Source organism: Lagenorhynchus albirostris, chromosome 8 (assembly GCF_949774975.1).
Source record: "Lagenorhynchus albirostris chromosome 8, mLagAlb1.1, whole genome shotgun sequence".
Lineage (NCBI taxonomy): Eukaryota > Metazoa > Chordata > Mammalia > Artiodactyla > Delphinidae > Lagenorhynchus > Lagenorhynchus albirostris.
The window spans coordinates 11,628,307-11,636,539 of NC_083102.1; the positions used below are offsets into that span (position 1 = coordinate 11,628,307).

Sequence of the window (8,233 nt, forward strand, 5' to 3'; positions counted from 1 at the left end):
ATCATTAACTTCTAGTCTTTTAGCAAGTTTGATGATTACAATACAATATTGTTATCTATATTCACTACTGTGCATTAGATCTCTAGAGCTTACTTACTACTCCTTGCAAATTTGTATCCTAAACAATTTCTGTCTTAACCTGCTACCCCGCATCCTCTGGTAACTACCATTTTACTCTCTGTTTTAACAAGTTTAGCTTTTTTTGATTCCATATACAAGTGATATCATAACAGTACTTCTCTTTCTCTGCCTGACTCATCTCTCTTAATGTAATGTCTTCAGGGTCCATCCATGTCGTTGCAAATGGCAGGATGTCTTTCTTTCTCATGACTGATATACCTTCATAATTTTCATAGGTCTTACTAAACTGCATTTGAGGAAGTAGCAATTAACACTCCATCAGTTTGTGAGATTGTGTGGTCCCTGTAATCGCCAGCACAGTGTGTGACCAAACTTTTGATCTTTGCTAATCTGATGACTGAAAATTAGAGTAGTCTTAATTTTTCACTTGTTATAAGTTATGCTTATGGCTGAGCATTTTTAACTTTTTTTGTTTTTTAGGTTTTGGAAAGCAATTTCATAAAATTGGAAATAAACATCAAGATGTTAAGTAAAAACAAAATGTCACAGAAATTTATATTCAGAGCCCAATTTTCTTCAACCACACATATGCACATTTAAAAAATATTAGCAAAAGCTGTCTCTGGGTTGAAGGATAATGGGTGATTTACAATTTTTATTTCTGTATACCTTTTTGCATTTTGTAAGCTTTTAATTTTAAAAAGCCATCTTCATTTTCTGTAACTTCCAGATCATATTCTTTGCCAATGTTTAAATTTAGTAATTGGTCTTATTGATTTATATGAGCCCTTTATATATTAGCAAAATTAGGGCGTCCCCTGGTTGCCTAGTGGTTAGGGTTTCGGGCTTTCACTGCTGTAGCCCAGGTTCAATCCCTGGTCGGGGAAGTGAGATCCTGCAAGCCCCATGGCGTGGCCAAAAAAACCGAAAAACAACCCCCCCAAAAAACTAAGGATCCTTAATAATAAAAAAAAATTAGCAAAATTAGCCTCTATCCAGGATGTGAGCAACAGATACTATTTCTCAGTTTTTTATTTGTCTTTGACTTTGCTTGTGGTAGTTTTTGCCATATGGAATCTTTATTGTATGTAATCAGGTTTAATAAACTTTTATGGTTTTTTCTTGTTTTATTTTTAGAAAGGTCTTCCCTAACTCCAAAGATAATTTTGAAGTCTCCAAGTTTTCTTCTAGCATTTAATTTTTTTAACATTAAGTCTTTGATCCATTTGGAATTTATCCTGGTATAAGATGTGGGAGATGCATCCAAATTTGTCTTTTTCCAGAAGGCTGTCTAACTGTTCTAACACCATTTATTTGAATAGTCCATCATTTCCTTACTGTTTTGCTATACTACTTTTATCATATACTAAATTCTCATATTTCTGGACTTTCTACTTGGTTTCATTGGCTGTTTATTGTCCTGTATCACACTAGTTTGATTATGTTAGCTTCATAACATGTTTATCTCATGGGATTAATCCTCCCTCATTTTTTTGATTTGTATTCAGAATGTTTCTAGATATGCTTACTTTATTTTTCCACATGATGTTTGTAATCAGTTGGTATAGAAAAATTTTGGCATTTGTGTATATCACACTGAATTTTGATTCATTTATGGAAATGTTACATTTAATGACTGATTCTTTCCACTCAATGACATGGTAGCTGTTCTACTTCAAATTTCCTGTTGTGTACCTCTGGGGCATTTTATAGTAGTCTTCATGTAGATCTTGCTTATTTTTTGTTAACTTTATTGCTAATATTTTATCTTTTTTTTGCTCTTATAAGGGTTTTTTTTCCCTTCCATATTTCATGCTATTATTATTTGTAATAATTTTTTCAGTTGTTTGAGTTTTTATTTATACCATTATATATTCTACATATAATACTTCTGTCTTTTCCCTTCTAATTTTTAAAAATCCTTTCAAATTATTTCTCTTTTATAATTGCATTGGGTAGTATCTTGGGACAACATTAATTAATAGGGTGAAAGTGAACATCTTTGTCTTTTTCCTGAATTTAATATAAATAATAGTGTTCCCTCCTTAATGATGCTATCAGGTTAGGGTAGATATATTTTATCATATTAAGAAATTATCCATCTATTATTTTATTAATATTTTAAAAATAGGAATTGATGTTGAATTTTGCTCCTGTTTTTAAAGTATTTATAAAAATTACTATATGATTTTTCTCCTAAGTGTTAATATGTTAAATTGCATTGACACATTTTCTAATATTAAACCATCTTACTTTTATGGAATAAACTTGTATATTGGATCTCTTTGAGTTTTATTTAGCATTTTTGCCTAAATATTGGTAAGTGAGGTTGGTTTGTAGTTTTCTGGGAGACAGTTTTTTTTGTGTTTTGATATCAAAATTATATTGATTTTATAAAACAAATTTGGAAGCTTCTCTTAATTTTTATTCTGTGAAAGAATTTACATAGGCTTGAAATTATCTGCTTTTAAAAAGTCCTTGTAGGGCTTACCTGGTGGCGCAGTGGTTGAGAGTCCACCTGCCGATGCAGGGGACACGGCTTCGTGCCCCGGTCCGGGAGGATCCCACATGCCGTGGAGCGGCTGGGCCCGTGAGCCATGGCCGCTGAGCCTGCGCGTCCGGAGCCTGTGCTCTGCAACGGGAGAGGCCACAGCAGTGAGAGGCCCGCGTACCGAAAAAAAAAAAAAAAAAAAGTCCTTGTAATTCCCTTCTGAAGACATTTATTCCTAGCACTTTGGGGGTGTGGTTCTTGACAACTTTCTCTAGTTCAACTACAATGAATAATTCTGTTGGAGTCAATTTTAGTAAACTACATCTTTTCTAGAAACATCTATCTTATCTTGGTTTTCAAACGCTTATTATAGTTGAACAAAATAGATTCTTAAGAATATTGTAATTTTTCCAGTTTGTGGTAAGTTTTCCTTTTTCAAAAATTTTGTGTATTCCTTTGTCTTTCTTTCTCAATTATATAAGTTAACACTACTAATTTTGTCTTTTTGCAATGAACCAATTCTTATATTCATTTTTAATTCTCTACCTTTTGATATTTCATGAAATGAATATTTAATGAATTATGTTTATAAATCGTGTTTTCCTTATGATTTCCTTAGATTTATTTTGTAATTATTTTTCTAAATTCTTGATTTGCGTTTATCATATTTAAAATTATTTCTTTTTTTTTTGCGGTACGCGGGCCTCTCACTGTTGTGGCCTCTCCCGTTGCGGAGCACAGGCTCTGGACGCGCAGGCTCAGTGGCCATGGCTCACGGGCCCAGCCGCTCCGCGGCATGTGGAATCTTCCCGGACCGGGGCACGAACCCGTGTCCCCTGCATCGGCAGGCGGACTCTCAACCACTGCGCCACCAGGGAAGCCCTGTTTAGGATTTTTAAAACCTTTTAATTGAAGTATTTATACACAAATACATATATACATGTATAGCCACTTAATTTTTTAAACTCTTCATTGAAGTTATATAACTCATCAATTTTCACAAACTAAAAATAAGTAACTTGCACCCAGATCATGAAACAAAATATTACCATGGTACCAGTGCCCCAGAAGTCCCCCTTTGCTCCTTTCTAGACAATAGTCACCCCACATATCCTGTCTTAAAATTGCAGAGAGCAGTTTCGGTAATGCTTATATTGTTAAAAATGGTACCGTAATATCCATCCTCTCTTATATCCGTGTTTATGAGATTTCATTTTTGTGATTTATCTGAATTTGTTCTAGTACTATGTAGTATTTCAGAGTGTATGAAAATGCAGTGAACTTTATTGGAAAGCAGTTTGGGAGCATCTATAAAAGCTGAAGATACACATATTCTGTAACTGTGAAATCCCGCTACTAAGTATATATTGACCAGAAATGTACACGTGTTCAACATGTATATTTTGAAGTTGGACATTGAAAAATAGCTCTTAGAATTTTGAGTAACACATTCAAATTCATGATTATGATCTGTTTGTAATATCTCCTTTTGCCTAGATTTATTTAAAAATTTTAAATTTTATTTGAACTTAAAAATAAAACCAGTTTACCTATTTTTCTCATCCCTCTCACCCCCACCTCTTACAACCACCAATTTGTTCTCTGTACCTATGTTCATAGAAGGGCACTCTTTCTATTGAAACATTAGAAATGTAGGAGAAAATTAGTGGTTTTATAGATTCGCTAATGGCAAGGTGAAGGAATGACCTCCTAATGACTTCCTTCTATCAAAAAAGAAAATGTAAGGGCAACTTCATCAGTTGAAAATAAGGCAGAGAGATGATAGACTGGAGGTTTAGGACCGAGGAAGAGATATGAGATAGTCATCATGGGTAGTTAATGAATGACTTTCTTAGGGAAATACAGGATAGAAATGCCCAGTGATGTTGCTCATTTGAGGCTGAAGAGCATGAATCTGTAGGAACATAACTTCAGTTGTGAGAGATCTCAAGCAACACCAGGCTGCTTAGAAATAAATGTGGGGGGCTTCCCTGGTGGCGCAGTGGTTGAGAGTCCGCCTGCCGATACAGGGGACACGGATTCGTGCCCCGGTCCGGGAAGATCCCACATGCCGCGGAGCGGCTGGGCCCGTGAGCCATGGCCGCTGAGCCTGCGCGTCCGGAGCCTGTGCTCCGCAACGGGAGAGGCCACAACGGTGAGAGGCCCGCGTACCGCCAAAAAAAAAATTTTTTAAAAAGAAATAAATGTGAGATGTTAAATAGTTGGGTTCATCTAGATGTGCAGTTATTCCACATGATGGGGGTGATGGGAAACAGGGACCAGGAAATGAAAGTGTTTTATAATTCATTTATATAAAAATTATATTAGGGAAAATTTCAAACATACCCTGAAATAGACTAGTATAAAAAACCATGTACCTGAGACCTTGTTTGAAAAAAATCATCAACATGAGACTCATCAAAACCTCTCTACCCCTTTGCCCTGCTGAATTATCTCAACGCAAATCTCAGACATCATCTCACTTCATCTGTATATGCTGAAAACATTTTTAAGGGTGTGGGTATGATTAACCAGTATTCCAAACTGCTATGAAGGAAAGTGAAGAGGGGTTGATAGAGGGACAGAGAATCTAGACATGTCAGTGGATTGAAAGCTGGCGATTTTCCACGGCAGCCCTTGAGCTAATAAAATGAAAAATACGAGGTAGTGATAGGAGTGGAGATGTTTAACTTAGGATTTTGAAGGTTTGCATTTTCATAAAAAGCGATGGTTTCAATCAACTCATTAAGATACACGGTTCTTTCCCTCAAACGTTGCTCACTTACCTAGTTTCTTTGTAATTAAAAAAAACTATAAATGTTTTAAAATTTTGAAATTAGTGCATACATGTTCTAAATGGTTCAAACGCAAAAAGCTATAAAATTACGTGTAAATGTTTCATTTATCCCCAGACACCTGATGCCACTATTCAGAAGTCCTATGTTAAATCATTTTTGGTACATCCTTCTAGAAACATTATATATACATATATATACACAAGAAGCATTTATATTGCATTAAAAACATAAATGGAATCACAGAATATCTGCTTGTATTTTGTACTTAACAACATATTGGCGATCTTTTCATTTCAGGACACATGCATCCGTCTCACTTTAAAAATGTTTGCATAGGGGCTTCCCTGGTGGCGCAGCGGTTGAGAGTCTGCCTGCCGATGCAGGGGACATGGGTTCGTGCCCCAGTCCGGGAAGATCCCACATGCCGCGGAGCGGCTGGGCCCGTGAGCCATGGCCGCTGAGCCTGCGCATCCGGAGCCTGTGCTCCGCAACGGGAGAGGCCCGCGTACCGCAAAAAAAAAAAAAAAAAAAAATGTTTGCATAAGTTTCCATTTCAGATATGAGTTCCCTCATTAATGAATAGTCCTGCAGTGAACATCTTCACGCACATATTTTTTCCATATATATATATATATATAAACCATCTCTTATCTATGGGAAAAGTTCTTAGTAATTTTTCGGTTGAAAGATATTTTATGTACTGTTAATTTTGATAAATATTCCAAATTATTCAGATTATGTCTTTGGAGGATGGAGATAAAATGCATTTCCAGCTGTTACTCAGAAAGCTTCCCGAATAATCTGAATCTGTTTAAAAGACATGTGGATGGGGAAAGAGAGGAGTTGCCAGAAGTTCAAGTTGCAAAGCCTTCCTTTATTTTGGTGGCTACATCAACTCTGGCTACACATCAGGATCACCTTGAGAACTGAACAAATTGTCCAAGTTCAAACACCAGAAATCCTGGCTTCACTGATCTGGGGTCAGGCCTGGACATGGGTGTTTTTTTAAAAAAATTTCCCCTAGAGATTCTAATGTGTAGCCAGTGTCCAGAACCACTGCTTTAGATAGAGAAAGGGGAGGTAGAAATGGAAGACTCAGGTGAAGCATATGTCAGGCATCACTAAGATTGTGCCCATGAAGCAAAAGAGGAATGAAGGTCCAATTCCAATACAAAAAACACATCGAGTGAAAGGATCAGATCAGGTTTGGGGAAGAAAGGAGGCAGGAAGAGAGAGATCTAGGTGAGGGAAAGGCAGAGCTGGTTGGGGTAGGTGCTTTGCGTGTGGATCATAGAGTCCACTCTTAAGTAAAGGTGAACGCAACCCTTGAAGCCGCTTCCAGGCTCTTCTCAACCCAGGGTTGTCCTGTATCAGTAGAATGGAGTGGCCAGCAGGATAGGCAGCCATGATGATTTTGCACAAAGTATTCTAGGAACTATTGATATCAAAGATGTCGGACATGGAAAGAAATAGAGCATCTGCACTGAAAATTTAGAAAATGAGAAAATAGCTGATAGCTTTGATGGTCCCCACATGAGCCTCCATGCTGGGGTCCCTGGAACCAGTGGCATTGCTTTCCATGTGTAGGGTGTGTCTCTTTAGAGAGATGATCAGCAGGGTGGCAGGCAGGATGAACGTGATCAGAGGAACGAAGATTCCCATGTTAAAGAAAAGAACCAGGCTGATAACGTTGGTCTCAGTGAAGTAATTTTTCTTAGTGGAGTTGAAGGAGGGGCTAGAAAAAGGATGGTTGCAATGCATAGTGTAGATGTTTTTGAGGAAGAACACACTGTGGCCCAAGGAAACAAACACTGATAGTCACAGAAACCAGGGCATCCATCCAGAAATTCTCTACTTCAGCTTGAGGAAAAGGGGGTAGGAGAAATCCGCCATCTTCACGAAGTAAAAGAATCTAAGCCAGGCAGCAAACCAGAGGCTACAATCATTTAAGAACATGAAACTTCCTTTGAACGTATCATATACGATGAATGTCTTGATCATAAAAGTGTGGGGATGTTGAACTGAAGGTGAGTTCTAGCATCATGAAGCTTTGTAGCACTCTTCTGGATACACTCAGGAGAAGCAGGATCTTGCCACTTGTGGAAACTGCCTTGTTGTGAATCCATCCTGCTGTATTTATAGCCACAATGAACCCATTTGCAGTGATACCAGGGACGCACTCGGTGCCTATAACGATTCACATCAAAATGATGCGAGATGGTGACAGTTGATTTTCTGGGGGATTGCAGGTTTCAGTCATCCTGAGTTGTTGCTTCTCTTTGGTGTCTGGAGGAAAATGTCTCCCTAGCATGTGATGGGCAGATCTCCCACTATTTACGACAAAAGAAGAAGCAGTGGATGCGTCGTTTCCAAATCTACTCCATTTGCTTATTTTAGGACTCTTAGTTCTAAATCTGGAGATGCAAATGATGGAAGGAGTTGTTTTCTAATCCTCTCCCGTGTGTCCTTTGGATGGACTTGTGTGTGAGTTCAATCCTGGGGCCCAGGGAGGAACTTGAGTAGACGCTCCTTTATCAATCACTAACATAGTGTTGAGAGCTGTGTTCTTTAATAGCTCTAGTTAAGTCAGCCATCTGTCCACTAAGTCACCATATAACTGCGTTTCATGTGTGACCTCAGGGAACTGATTGAAAGTAATAATAACTTCAGATATTTATAGCTATGGGCTAGGCCCTGTCCAAACACTTTATACCTATCATGAAAATTAAGGCTTACAACAACCCTCTGAAGAAGGTACTTTTATTATCTCCATTTTGCAGGGGCGGAAACTGAGGCTAAATAACTTGTCCAAAGTCGAAGAGGGAGAGGGAGACGGAGAAGGAGAGAGAGAGCTGGGATTCAA

The 8,233-nt window shown here is 37.8% G+C and overlaps 1 pseudogene; it reads right to left on the minus strand.

The window, feature by feature from the left end:
- Positions 1–6,570: 6,570 nt before the first annotated feature.
- On the minus strand, positions 6,571–7,681 carry LOC132524961 (taste receptor type 2 member 39-like; annotated as a pseudogene).
- Positions 7,682–8,233: the final 552 nt, after the last annotated feature.